Consider the following 15403-nt stretch of genomic DNA (forward strand, 5'->3'; position numbering starts at 1 on the left):
GGAATTTATTTCAGAGAAGAATCCAAACATGTGGAACAGCAAGGAAGAGCAAAAGGTATTGAGGTTTCCCAAGATCAAATTCTTGGTGCAGGAGAATATGCTGATCCACAGGTCCAAGCTCTTTATGACGATGAAGTAGTGTGTCTATGTCACCAAGCAGCTTTAAATGCTTGGAATAGGATACAAGATCCAGCAAAAAGGGTTGAATCATATACCAGAATTAGGCAGGGACAGAGAGAACCCTTTATTGACTTTTTGCAAAGATTAATTAAGGCTCTGGACATAGGGGTAACAGACCCAGAAGCTAGACGAATACTTCTTGAATCTCTAGCTTTTGAGAATGCAAACATAGAATGCAAAAAGATAATTGGGCCTTTAAAGTCTAGATCAGCACCTATGGATGAATGGATTCAGCATACGATGAATGTTGAGACGTTTAGCTATAATGATGAATCTTGGGTAGGAGAAGCGATGTCCAAAGCAATGAGGAGACATCAAACTGCCAGGTGTTTTAATTGTGGTAAATTAGGACATTTGCAAAGGGATTGCAGGCAAAGAATTTCTAGGAATAATATCTCTTCTGGGAATGACAAAAATAGGAGACCTCGGCCTTCAGGTATATGTAGGAGATGCGGTAAAGGCAGGCATTGGTCCAACGAATGTAGGTCAACAACAGACAGACGGGGCAATCCGATATCATCGGGAAACACCTTGGGGGGCCTCTTGCAGGCCCCAAAGCCAACAGTGGCCCAGTCATTCCCAGTCACAGTGGAGAACATGCCTCACCAAGAAAATTAAAAGCTCCAATTTCTGCTGTAAAAAGTAATACTGGTCTAAATGAAGAATTACGTGTGGAGGATGAGTCAAAAAACCCAATAGGACAGAGTAAACGTATATTTTGGCAGACTTCTATTAATGATCAAAGACCAAAGCTAAGAGTCTGTATAAATGGCACTTTTATTGAAGGCTTATTAGACACAGGTGCGGATGTAAGTATCATTACCCCAGAATCTTGGCATCCGAATTGGCCTCTCCAAGAGGTAGATGTTCAGTTCCTGGGAATTGGAACCCTATCTCATGTAAAACAAAGCACAAGATGGGTTGAATGCGTAGGGCCAGAAGGGCAAATAGGAAGACTAAGGCCATATATAGCCAATATTGCCATAAATTTATGGGGCCGTGACCTGCTACAGCAATGGGATACCCAGATTAACATTCCTGTATTTCCAGGAACTCATAATTCTGGGAAGGATATGATGAGGTATTATGGAAAAAGGTCACCAGCCATTCAGGCTGTACAAGAACATACAGCAAATACCAAACCTTTAGAGGTACCAACAGCCCTACCTTTAAAATGGCTAACTGAGAAGCCAATATGGACCAAACAATGGCCTCTAGCTGAAGATAAACTACAGGCATTGGAACAGCTGGTGCAAGAGCAACTAGATGCTCACCATATTGAAGAATCAACCAGCCCTTGGAATTCTCCTCTGTTTGTTGTAAAAAAGAAATCTGGTAAATGGAGAATGGTGACAGATCTAAGAGCTGTCAACAAAGTAATTCAACCTATGGGCCCACTACAATCTGGAATTCCTTTGCCTTCTCTGTTACCAAAAGGATGGCCTCTTATAGTTATTGATTTGAAAGATTGTTTTTTCACTATACCATTACAAGAAAAGGATAGACAAAAATTTGCCTTCACAGTGCCTACTTATAATAATTCTCAGCCTAATAGGAGATATCAATGGATTGTCCTCCCACAGGGTATGCTCAATAGTCCTACACTGTGCCAATATTTTGTAAGTAAGCCATTGGAAATAATTCGTAAACAATTCCCCAAGTCCATCATTTATCATTACATGGATGACATCTTGTTATCTGATTCAAATAAAGATACTTTAGAAAGGATGTTTGAAGAAGTAAAGAAAGTCTTGCCTAGGTGGGGATTACAAATTGCCCCTGAAAAGATACAAAGAGGAAATTCTATTAATTACCTAGGTTACAGAATAGGGTTAGAGAAAATTAAAACGCAAAAGGCACAAATTAGGAGAGACCGCTTAAAGACTCTTAATGACTTCCAAAGATTGTTAGGAGACATTTCCAGTCTACGACCAGCTGTTGGGATAACACCTGATCTAATAGTTCATTTAAACAAAACCTTAGATGGTGATAAAGATTTGAATAGTCCAAGAGAACTGACAGCTGAAGCAGAAAAGTAACTGACAATGATTGAGGAAAAATTACAGGAGGCACATGTGGATAGGGTGAACCCAAATCTTAGCTGCATCCTAGTCATATTGCCTTCCAGAATTTCTCCTACAGGGATTCTAATGCAGAGGGAAGATATTATTTTAGAGTGGATATTTATACCTAATAAACCAAGTAAAAAATTAAAAACTTATGTGGAAAAGGTCTCTGAATTAATTATAAAAGGTAAGCTGAGACTTCGTCAACTAGCAGGTATAGACCCAGCAGAAATTATAGTGCCTTTTACTACTGAAGAAATAAAAAAGTTATGGGAAGACAATGAACCGTGGCAAAGAGCTTGTGCTAACTTTTTGGGAGAAATTAATAGCAACTATCCCAAAAGTGATAGACTTAATCTCACAAAAAGAACTTCTTGGATTCTTCCTAGAATTGTACATGATGCTCCAATAACTGGAGCCCGTACGTTCTATACTGATGCAAATAAATCAGGGAAAGCAGGTTACAAGTCAGATGAATTGAGTAAGGTGGAACAAAGCCCTTATAATTCTGTCCAGAAGGCAGAATTATATACCATTCTTATGGTGCTAAGGGATTTTAAAGAACCTCTTAATATAGTTACAGATTCACAATATGCAGAAAGAGTTATCTTGCATATTGAAACCGCTGAATTTATACCAGATGACACAGAGTTGACTTCATTGTTTATCCAGGTACAAGACATAATCAGGAACAGGCTTTGTCCGACATCCGGTCCCATACAGGTCTGCCTGGTCCTCTAGCCCAAGGCAATGCTGAGATTGATCAATTATTGATTGGAAGTGTGTTGCAGGCCTCAGAATTTCATAAAAAGCATCATGTCAATAGTAAAGGCCTAAAGAAAGAATTTTCCATTACTTGGCAACAAGCTAAGGATATTATAAAGAGATGTCCTACTTGTTCTTTCTATAATCAAACACCGTTGCCTGCAGGGAGGAACCCAAAGGGTACTAAGAGAAATGAAATCTGGCAGATGGATGTGTTCCACTTTATGGAATTTGGTAAATTAAAATATGTACACCACACCATAGACACGTATTCAGGTTTTCTTTTCTTTATTTTTATTTTTTTATTGAGAAAAGAGAAAAAAAAACAAATTTCCTCCTCCTCCCAGCCTCCCATTTCCCTCCCCCTCCTCCCACCCTTCTTCCCCTCCCCCCACTCCTCTCCCCCTCCCTCTCCAGCCCAAAGAGCAGTCAGATTTCCCTGCCCTGTGGTAAGTCCTAGGTCCTCCCCCCTCCGTGCATTTCTAGGAAGGTGAACATCCAAACTGGTTAGGCTCCCACAAAACCAGCACATTACGTAGGTTCAAAACCATGTGCCGTTGTCCTTGAGTTCTCATCAGCCCTCATTGTTGGCCATGCTCAGAGAGTCCAGTTTTATCCCATGCTTTCTCAGTCACAGTCCAGCTGGCCTTGGTGAGCTCCCAATATATCAGCTCCACTGCCTCAGTGGGTGGGTGCTCCCCTCGTGGTCCCGACTTCTTTGCTCATGTTCTCCCTCCTTCTGCTCCTCATCGGGACCTTGGGAGCTCAGTCCAGTGCTCCTGTGTGGGTCTCTGTCTCTGTCTCCATCCATCACCAGATGAAGGTTCTATGATGATATGCAAGATATTCATCAGTATTGGTCTAGGATAGGGTCATTTCAGGTTCCCCATCCTCAGCTGCCCAAGGAACTAACTGGGGACCTCGGCTTGGGTATCTGGGAGCCACTCTAGGTTCAAGTCTCTTGCCAACCCTAATGTGGCTCCCTTAACTAAGAACCGTGCTTCCGTGCTCCCCCATCCAACCTTCCTTCATCCCAATCCTCCCCCTTTCCCAAGCTCCCCCCCATTCTCCCCCTCTCCCCCCTCTCTCCCCATTTCCCCTTACCCCCATACCACCCCACCCCCAAGATCTCAATTTTCTCCCCGGCAATTTTGTCTACTTCCCATAGCCAAGAGGACAACTATATGCTTTTCCTTTGGTTCACCTTCTTACTTAGCTTCTTTGGGATCACCAAGTGTAGACTCCGTGACCCTTGTTTATGGCTAGAAACCAATTATGAGTGAGTACATCCCATGTTCATCTTTTTGGCTCTGGGATACCTCACTCAGGATAGTGTCTTCTATGTCCATCCATTTGCATGCAAAATTTGAGAAGTCATTGATTTTTAACGCAGCATAGTACTCTAATGTGTAGATATTCCACACTTTCTTCATCCATTCTTCCATTGAAGGGCATCTAGGTTGTTTCCAGGTTCTGGCTATTACAAATAATACTGCTATGAACATAGTTGTCATGTGATAGGGCATCTCTTGGGTATATTCCCAGGAGTGGTATTGCTGGGTCCAGGGGTAAGTTGATCCCGAATTTCCTGAGAAACCGAAACACCGATTTCCAAAGTGGTTGCACAAGATTGCATTCCCACCAGCAATGGATGAGTGTTCCCCTTCCTCCACAGCCTCTCCAGCAAAGGCTATCATTGGAGTTTTTGACTTTAGCCATTCTGACAGGTGTAAGATGATATCTCAAAGTTGTTTTGATTTGCATTTCCCTGATTGCTAAGGAGGTTGAGCATGACCTTAAGTGTCTTTTGGCCATTTGAACTTCCTCTGCTGAGAATTCTCTGTTCAGTTCAGTGCCCCATTTTTAAGTGGGTTAATTAGCATTTTAAAGTCTAGTTTCCTGAGTTCTCTATATATTTTGGAGATCAGACCTTTGTCTGTTGCGGGGTTGGTGAAGATCTTCTCCCAGTCAGTAGGTTGCCCATTTGTCTTGGTGACAGTGTCCTTTGCTTTACAGAAGCTTCTCAGTTTTAGTAGGTCCCATTTATTCAATGTTGCCCTTAAAGTCTGTGCTGTTGGGGTTACACATAGGAAGCGATCTCCTGTGCCCATCTCCTGTAGGGTACTTCCCACTTTCTCTTCTATCAGGTTCACTGTGTTCTGACTGATAGTGAGGTCTTTATTCCATTTGGACTTGAGTTTTGTGCATGGTGATAGATATGGGTCTATTTTCATTCTTCTACAGGTTGACATCCAGTTATGCCAGCACCATTTGTTAAAAATGCTTTCTTTCTTCCATTGTATACTTTTGGCTCCTTTATCAAAAATGAGGTGTTCATAGGTTTGTGGGTTAAAATTCGGGTCTTCTATACGATTCCATTGGTCAACTTCTCTGTTTTTATGCCAGTACCACACTGTTTTCATCACTGTAGCTCTGTAATAGAGTTTGAAGTCAGGGATGGTAATGCCTCCAGACAATCCTTTATTGTATAGGATTGTTTTGGCTATCCTGGGTTTTTTGTTTTTCCATATAAAGTTGATTATTGTCCTCTCAAGATCTGTGAAGAATTTTGATGGGATCCTGATGGGGATTGCATTGAATCTATAAATTGCCTTTGATAGAATTGCCATTTTTACTATGTTGATCCTCCCAATCCAAGAGCAAGGAAGCTCCTTCCATTTTCTGGTATACTCCTCAATTTCTTTCTTCAATGCCTTAAAGTTCTTGTCAAATAGATCTTTCACTTCCTTGGTTAGAGTTACCCCAAGATATTTTATGCTGTTTGTGGCTATTGTGAAAGGTGAAGCTTCTCTAATTTCCCTCTCTGCTTCCATATCCTTTGTGTATAAGAGGGCGACTGATTTTTTGGAGTTTATCTTGTATACTGCCACATTACTAAAGGTGTTTATCAGCTGTAAAAGTTCTTTGGTGGAGTTTTTGGGGTCGCTTATGTACACTATCATATCATCTGCAAATAACGAAAGTTTAACTTCTTCCTTTCCAATTCGAATCCCTTTGATCCCCTTATGTTGTCTTATTGCTATTGCTAGAACTTCAAGTACTATATTGAAGAGGTATGGCGAGAGTGGACAGCCTTGTCGTGTTCCTGAGTTTAGTGGGATGGCTTTAAGTTTCTCTCCATTTAATTTAATGTTAGCTGTCGGCTTGCTGTATATAGCTTTTATTATATTTAGGTATGACCCTTGTATCCCTAATCTCTCCAATACTTTTATCATAAAGGGGTGTTGAATTTTGTCAAATGCTTTTTCAGCATCTAATGAAATGATCATATGGTTTTTTTCTTTCAGTTTATTTATATGCTGGATTACATTGATAGATTTTCATATGTTGAATCAGCCCTGCATCCCTGGGATGAGGCCTACTTGATCATAATGGATAATTTTCCTAATGTGTTCTTGGATTCGGTTTGCCAGTATTTTGTTGAGGATTTTTGCATCGATGTTCATGAGTGAGATTGGTCTATAATTTTCTTTCCTGGTTGAGTCTTTGTGCGGTTTTGGTATCAGAGTAACTGTAGCTTCATAAAAGGAATTTGGCAATGACTCTTCTGTTTCTATATTGTGAAATACATTAAGGAGTATAGGTATTAGGTCTTCTTGGAAGTTGTGGTAGAATTCCCCATTGAAACCTTCTGGTCCTGGGCTTTTTTTGGTAGGGAGGTTTTTGATAACCTCTTCTAATTCTTCGCGACTAACAGGTCTATTTAGATTGTTCACCTGGTCCTGGTTTAACTTTGGTATATGGTATTTATCTAAAAAAGTGTCCATTTCCTTTACATTTTCCAGTTTTGTGGCATATAGGCTTTTGTCGTAAGATCTAATGATTCTCTGAATTTCCTCTGTGTCTGTGGTTATGTCCCCCTTTTCATTTCTGATCTTATTAATTTGCAAATTCTCTCTCTTTCGTTTGATTAGTTTGGATAGGGGTTTGTCAATCTTGTTGATTTTCTCCAGAAACCAGCTTTTTGTTTCATTGATTCTTTGGACTGTTTTCTGGGTTTCTATTTTGTTGATTTCAGCCCTCAGTTTGATTATTTCCAGTCTTCTACTCCTCCTAGGTGAGTCTGCTTCTTTTTTTTCTAGAGCTTTCAGTTGGGCTGTTAAGTCTCCAATGTGAGCTTTCTCTGTTTTCTTTAGGTGGGCACTTAGTGCTATGAACTTTCCTCTCAGGACTGCTTTCATAGTGTCCCATAAGTTCGAGTATGTTGTTTCTTTATTTTCATTGAATTCCAGGAAGAATTTAATTTCTTTCTTAATTTCTTCCTTAATCCAGGTATGGTTCAGTAGTTGACTGTTCAGTTTCCATGAGTTTGTAGGCTTTTTGGGGGTAGCATTGTTGTTGAATTCTAACTTTAATCCATGGTGATCTGATAAGACACATGTGGTTACTAACATTTTTTTGTAACTGTGGATGTTTGCTTTGTTACCGACTATGTGGTCGATTTTTGAGAAGGTTCCATGAGCTGCAGAGAAGAAGGTATATTCTTTCCTATTTGGGTGGAATGTTCTATAGATGTCTATTAAGTCCATTTGATTCATTACCTCCATTAATTCTCTTATTTCTCTGTTAGGTTTCTGTCTGTTTGACCTATCCATTGGTGAGAGAGGAGTGTTGAAGTCTCCTACTATTAGTGTGTGCGGTTTGATGGCTGCCTTGAGTTTTAGCAATGTTTCTTTTATGTACGTGGGTGCTTTTAAATTAGGGGCATAGATGTTCAGAATTGAGACTTCATCCTGCTGAACTGTTCCTGTTATGAGTATAAAATGCCCCTCTCCATCTCTTCTGATTGATTTAAGTTTGAAGTCAACTTTGTTAGAGATTAGTATGGCCACACCTGCTTGTTTCTTAGGTCCATTTGCTTGATAAGCCTTTTCCCAGCCCTTTACTCTGAGTAGGTGCCTGTCTTTGTGGTTGAGGTGTGTTTCTTGTAAACAGCAGAATGTTGGATCCTGTTTTCGTATCCAATCTCTTAGCCTGTGCCTTTTAATAGGTGAGTTGAGTCCATTGACGTTAAGTGATATTAATGACCAGTGGATGTTAACTCCGGTCATTTTTTTAGTCGTAGAGTTTGTGTGTTTCCCTTCTTTGATTTGTGTTGGTGAAGGGTCTCTAGATGTCTGAGTTATTGTGGTCATTGTTGGACTCCTTGGTTAGTGATTTTCCTTCTATTACTTTCTGTAAGGCTGGATTTGTGGCTGCATATTGTTTAAATTTGTTTTTATCCTGGAAAATTTTATTTTCTCCATTTATAGTGAACGAAAGCTTGGCTGGGTATAGTAATCTGGGCTTGCATCCATGGTCTCTTAGTTTCTGCAGTAATCTATCCAGGACCTTCTGGATTTCATGGTTTCCATGGAGAAGACAGGTGTAAGTCTGATAATTTTACCTTTATAAGTAATTTGGCCTTTTTCCTTTGCAGCTCTTAATATTCTTTCCTTATTCTGTATACTTTGTGTTTTGATAATTATATGGCGAGGGGATGTTCTTTTTTGATCCAGCCTATTCGGTGTTCTGTATGCTTCTTGAACCTTCATAGGTATATCTTTCTTTAGGTTGGGAAAGTTTTCTTCTATAATTTTATTAAATATATTTTCTGGACCATTGAGCTGCACTTCTTCTCCTTCTTCTACTCCTATTATTCTTAGGTTTGGTCTTTTTATTGTGTCCCATATTTCCTGAATATTTTGTGATGAGAGTTTGTTGGACTTGCTGTTTTCTTTAATCAGAGTGTTTATTTTCTCTATGGTATCTTCAGAATCTGAGATTCTTTCTTCTATCTCTTGTATTCTGTTGGTTATGCTTGTTTCTGTAGACTCTGTTTGTTTACTTAAATTTTCCATGTCCAGCTGGCCCTCTGTTTGTGTTTTCTTCTTTGCCTCCATTTCAGTTTTCACGTCTTGCACCGTTTCCATTATCTGTTTGATTGTTTTTCCTTGGTTTTCTAGGGTATCATTCACTGATTTATTCAGTTCTTCAAACTTTCTGTTATATTTCTCATCCATTTCTATAAGGGCATTTTTTACATGCTGTTTAAGGGCGTCAATCACTTTCATGAAGTCAACCTTTTCTACTTCGTCTTGATTAAGGTGTTCATGTCCTCCCGTTGTGAGGTCGCTGGTTTCTGGTGGCTTCATGTTGCTTTTCAGCTTGTTGGGCGAATTTCTTGCCTTGGCGTCTACCCATCTCTTCTTCCAAATGCTCCCTTATGGAACTTCTTTACCGGATCAGGTCTCCTTGCCTACCCAATGCTGGATCTCCCCAACGTTGTCTCTCCCCAATGCTGGGTCTCCCCAAGGCTGGGTCTCCTGGCGCCGAGAGATCAGGCCTCCGTGCTGATGGGCATGTTGCAAACAAAGCACCTACCCTGCTTGGTGCAGGCAGGCCAAAGAAACAAAGGAACTCCCGCCTGCTTGGGTGCCCCGAGGATTCGGACCCAGTGCCCAGACAGGCTGGGCTTGGTGATGTTATGTGCAGAAAGAGGGCAGTGGGGCAAATTGGGGAGGGTTCTGGATGGAAGCTGGGTGGGCTAGGAAGAAAGAGGAGGTATGCAGGGAGTGGGGGCCCTGCCGAGAGCTCAAGAAGGATAGGGGGCCAAGGAAGCTCTGAACTCCCCTTCCCGGGCTGGCGCCGCAGGGTCAGAAACTCACCCCAACGCTGGGTCTCCTGGCGCCGTATTCAGGTTTTCAATGGGCTACTGCCCTGAGCTCAGAAAAGGCTGATTCAGTAATCACACATTTATTGGAAGTTATGGCCATCATGGGTATACCTGTACAAATAAAGACAGATAATGGTCCAGCATATGTATCTAAGAAAATGAAATGCTTTTTTGATTATTATAATATAAAACACATTACAGGTATACCAAATAATCCCACAGGTCAGGCAGTTATAGAAAGATCAAATCGTACTATAAAGGATATGCTGAACAAACAGAAAGGGACTGAAAATACCCCCAGAAATAGATTACATAATGCTTTATTAACCTTGAATTTTCTTAACGCTAATGAGAAAGGAACGACAGCAGCAGAAAGACATTGGATAATGGAAAAGTCCGCTGAACTAAATCAACCGATTTATTTCAAAGATGTGCTGACCTCTCAGTGGAAGCCAGGAGATGTGCTACATTGGGGAAGGGGTTTTGCTCTTGTTTCCACAGGAGAAGAAAAATTGTGGATACCATCAAAATTAATAAAGTTTCGATTTGAAGAGGAGAAACCTCTTGGAAAGGAGAAATGACAACTCATCCACAACGATGATATTCATACAGGTGGTAAGAAAAACATATAGAATGGGGGCAGGGTTCTGTTCTTATCTCCACAGGAAAACACTCATCTTTGAGAAATTCAAGGGACCCTGGATGTTTGGATACTGACAGATGGAAAAATACCTGCCCAATAGGAAATATCAAGACAACTGAATGGGTTGTGTAAGTAATATTAAACCATATTTCTAAATTTATAAAGCTGGTTTTGAAGTTGGACTCTGGCTCAGTCCCTCTCCAATTCCAAGCCTGTTAGTAAGAGAAAAACCCAGAGTTTCTGGAGTTTCTGTCTCATGTCAAGAGCCATGATATGGGACAGAAAGAAATATGAGTTTAGAAAACATCTTTGCTTTTCTTCATATCTATCATACTTTTCATTGAATATATCTATCATGTCTTTCATTGAATATATATATATATGTCTATATGATTAATGTTTAAGTTTTTCATAATGAACAATGAGTTTTTCCTGAAATGACATTTGAAGTTTCCAGGAAGAAGATGGGGCCCCATAACAACAACTCCACCTGGTTGATATGACGTCATGATACTGATAGCGCTACTACAAGACCTGCTTTTGGTACCAGCTGCACAAGACAGTTCCAACTTGGTTAGCTGAAATGGTGCACATCTTGTACAACATTCTGGCCAGACCTGCACAAAATACTCAGAGACTATTGGCAATTTTAAAAGACATTGATCTTGAAATTTAACCATCATTTTACTTTCACAGCATCCCCCAGAAAGAACGTCGCCCCCATGACAGCTGGAAGTAATTCTAGAGGACGACGTCCCCTCTCCCAGTAAAGTTTGCCCTTGGGTTTAGGGACATCATTTAGGGGTTGATTATAATTAGTATACGATTGAGGGTTGGGGGAGGAATTTTATAAGCTCAGGGATCATTTTGAAAAAAAAAAAGAGGGATGATGGGATAATAGATTTGTAATTGTGAGTTACTGTTTTTAGACAAATACATTGGTATAGATTCTTGTATATTGATACAAAGTTAAATTATATTGACTATTGTACGCATGCATGTTTCTACCTCTGTTTAAAACATTTTTTATGTATTGACATATATTGTATTGATATATATATATTGTATATATTTACCATATTGCAGTGTACATTTCTACCTCTGATTAAGATACTTATATAATATTTGTGTATTGATATATATTTACCTACTGCAATGTATATTTGTACATTGTTTATATTTGGAGGTCATTGTCCTCATTTGTTTCACAGTCGTTTTTTGTCTTAGTCTTTAAGTTAGATAGATATTGGGAATTATATAGACTAATAGTCATCTAAGTTTGTCATTTATAATAGACTAATCAGGTTCTTTAGATATATAGAGATTATACTCAGTATAGATAGATAATCTTCAACTTCTTCAAAGAGCTGTAGAAAATGGCCTTTAATCTAACTCAGAGTTTTGTGGTAGTGAGACACAATTGCTCCTGGCAACACCACTCTATTCCCGAGAGAATGTTGAGCACCAAAGACACTCCACCTGGAGCCTTCTTTTTGGCAGAACTGGCCTTGGGGCAAAGAAATGCCCATACCTCAACGACTGACAAAGATACAGAGCGTGCATCAATGGATAAAACCGGGCTGTCATATCCTGCCAAGACAGGGTAAGATAGTTTTGAAAAGTTGCTTGCCTTTGAAAATGGTATGTCAGTTATGTTAGGCCTTAGCCAAAGTTGGTTGCTTCAACGCTGCTAACGTGATTTTGGGTGATTGCCCAGGTAGCCAGTTGTCTCTGTGATTTGTTGCATGTTTTGGAAGTTGTTTTACTAAACTTCCTAATTACCCAGGTAACATTATTTCCCTTCTCAGATCTTTGATGGGGTTGAAGACTATATAAATGTAGTTACTTTCTCTCATGACTTGGCCAAGTTATTTATTATACAAGACCTAAGCTAGTTAGAATAGGATATTTGTACTTATTGTATTTAATTTCATAGTAGGTTTAGAACTCTCTTATTTAAACAAAAGGGGGAGGTGTTGCGGGAGGTCCTCCCACTCCTCCTGCCTATCACCGCTGAGGTACCAGCCCATTGGGGCGTGGTTTCTCTCCCTTTAAAAAAGCGGCCACTTCCCTCTCCTCTCTCTCTTCACTTCCTGCTCCGCAGGCGACTAGACTCCTTTCCTGGTTGCATAGAGGGTTGTTGCCTGGGACAGTGATCTGTAAGTTTTTTCCCCTTTAAATAAATACCACCCTAATAATCATGACCCCGAATTGGTGTGGCATTGTTTGTGACTTACGCCTTCAGAGCAGAAGTACCAACCCTTGGCAGGCACTGGAGAAGAATTTTTTACATTTACATTTACATTTCTGTAGTGGTTCCTTCTTTAGCAGAGTGAAGCAGAAGAAGTAATAGCTGGGCCAGAGTTGAGAAGAAAGGACCCTCACTAATGGGAAACTCCTGTAGAGGAGGGGAGCAGAGTTCAGCTGTAAGTTCTCTGGGAGAGGTAAAGGATTGTCACATCCTGTGGGGAGACCAACGCCCACCATAACCCAGCGCTATGTATAGTCTGACTTTCCAATAAGTCAGGATACCTTTACCTGATGGTTGCAGGATTCCCGGATACCTTCCATTCACAAATGTAGGTATAGACTGACTTCCTGTCAAGTCAGTATGTGTTTCTCTCAGAGCTGTAGTTGGTATCCAGGATACCTTCCCTTCACAGCTTCAGGTATAATTTGACTTCCCAACAATCAGGATACCTTTCCCTCCAGGGCTGTAACTCTACCAGGTATAGCCTGACTTTCAACAGTCAGGATAGCTTTGCCTCCAGAACAGTAAAACTTGCAGTTATATCCTGACTTCACACAAGTCGGGATATACTTTTCCCTTTAGTTGTGTAACTCTTTCAGGTATATCCTGACTTCCAATAGTCAGGATATATTTCCCTCTAGAACAGTAACATTTGCAGTTGTAACCTGACTTCCTGACAGGTCAGGATACCTTTCCCCTCTAGGGCTGTAACTCTTCCAGATACTACCTGACTTTCAACACTCAAGTTATCTTTCTCTCTAGAGGTGTAGAGGCTTAACACTTGCAGGGGCCATATACAGAAAAAAGATCCTCCTTATTGTAAAAGGTAAATCAATCAAAAGCAGGCCAGAAATTCTTGATTTCATAGATGCCCTCTGGAATTTGAGATGGCAGGACACTAGGGAAGTGGACCAACTGACTCCACCCTTAATAATGCTCCTGCTGTTGGTTCCAATACTACCAGAACTGCCTACCCATTTAATTAGGGATGATGACTTTTTCTAGGGATGGACCAATGAGTTAACAAAACCGGGATAGTCCAACAGGCGCATAAACCTATCCCAGATTCTGAGAAGGGCTTTGAACAAACAGCTTCGTGAGAGCACCCATCTTGGTAAAATAAAATTATTCACATTGTGGTCTAAAAGTTATCTCATTCTTTCTCTAATTTTATGCTTTAAGACATTGTTTCTAGATATCTGGCCTGCCCACACTGGACCAGTGCAGGACCAGAAGCACAGTGAAGGGGAAAGAATTGTGGTGTTGGAGTCTTGGAAAATAGAGTTCATTGAGGTAAGGCCCAGGCCCTATGGACTAGATATCTGCTGGTACAGGTAGAAGCTTTCTTGGGTTGGCAGAAGCTTTTACAGCAAAAGGAGAGGCAGCTGCCACACTGGCAAAAAAAAACAAAAACAAAAAAAAAAAAACTGCCTCAGGAGATCATCTAAAGGTTTCGCTTACACACTGCACAAAACTCAAACAATGAACCAGCTTTTGTATCTCATATTATACAGGAATTGTTTAAGTCTTTGTAGATAAATTGGAAACATTGTGCATATCATCCCCAGAAGTCAAAGCAGGTAGAAAGAACGAATTGCACCTTAAAGGGAACCTTAGCAAAAACTGGAGACTGGCAAGGACTAGATGGCAATCTTCCCCTTTGCTGTTCTTTTGGTTATAATTACTCCTTAGGAGTTGATCCCCTATGAGATTATATTTGGGACCCCACCTGACTCTGTCCTAAAATCAAATCTGAGGTTCTAGGTGAGATATCTAATCTTACTTTGCTTAAGTTCAGACAGGCCCTGCAGCCTACCCAAAATGGGTTATTCCCCCTTGCTATGGCACATATATGAGAATTCCCCAGTGCCCAAAAATTCAGAGCTACAAGCAAGGAGACTTCATCTGGAACAGACATCACCAGGAGAAGCCTTGCATCCCTTCTGGAAGTTACCCCACACTGTATCCTGACCACCCTATTAACTTTGAAAGAGGATAAAATTAAGTCCTGCATATACCACTCCAACTTGAATCCAGTTAGCAGAAGGACAAGCCAGCAAAGACAAAAACAACAGGTATACATTATGACTCCAGCCACAGGACCCATTAAAACTAAGATTCATTTCAATTTGACTTTCCTGTTCTCCATAATGGGATTGATAAATGCCAACAACCAACATATGTCAATTCCAATGTAATGGGGGAACAATTTTGTTTGTATCCTAACCACAGGGGAATAATCAGACACAGTCTGAGCTTAGTCAGACATAGATGAAAGGAAAGGGAACAAACCCAATCAGTTACACGGGGCTGCTTTGAATCCCTTTGTCACTATGGTTCACTATCCTGATAACAGGAATAGTTATAATTCTAGCTATTATGCCATGTGCAACCTCCCTGCTAAACTCTCTCTACTGAGTCATTCAAAAGAGGATAAATAGAATTAAGCTCCTAGTTCTGGGAGTTTAGTATGGTCACTTACAGGACTTGGATTTCTGACATCAATGATTTGATGACCCACTCAAAATGGGGAAATGTTAGATCCTAGTTAGTAGCATGAATTCCATTTTTTCCCAGGCCATTCTTCCCTGAGCTGATACACAGAATTTTTGAGGCTGAAGTGAAACCCCAAACTCCCTTGAGCAGAAGTCTAGAATAAAGCTACACCATGAACATTCCCCCCGCCCCATCTGATTGGTTGGCTCCCACACTGGGGCCAAACATAAACCACAGGACTACCTGATAGGTTGAAAGTGTACCACCATGGAAAGAACCCAACTGTTTCCCCGCATATTACATTATGATACTCAGGAGCTGTCTCT

At 40.5% G+C, this 15403-nt stretch overlaps 1 protein-coding gene across 1 annotated transcript in view; it reads left to right on the forward strand.

Annotated features, from left to right (window-relative positions):
- The window catches only part of LOC121465645 (guanylate-binding protein 2-like), a 146245-nt gene that overhangs the window by 67096 nt on the left and 63746 nt on the right, over nt 1-15403 (forward strand).

This window comes from Microtus oregoni, unplaced genomic scaffold (genome assembly GCF_018167655.1).
Source record: "Microtus oregoni isolate MIOR12 unplaced genomic scaffold, Mior012 000000F_ref0000247, whole genome shotgun sequence".
NCBI classification, from domain to species: domain Eukaryota; kingdom Metazoa; phylum Chordata; class Mammalia; order Rodentia; family Cricetidae; genus Microtus; species Microtus oregoni.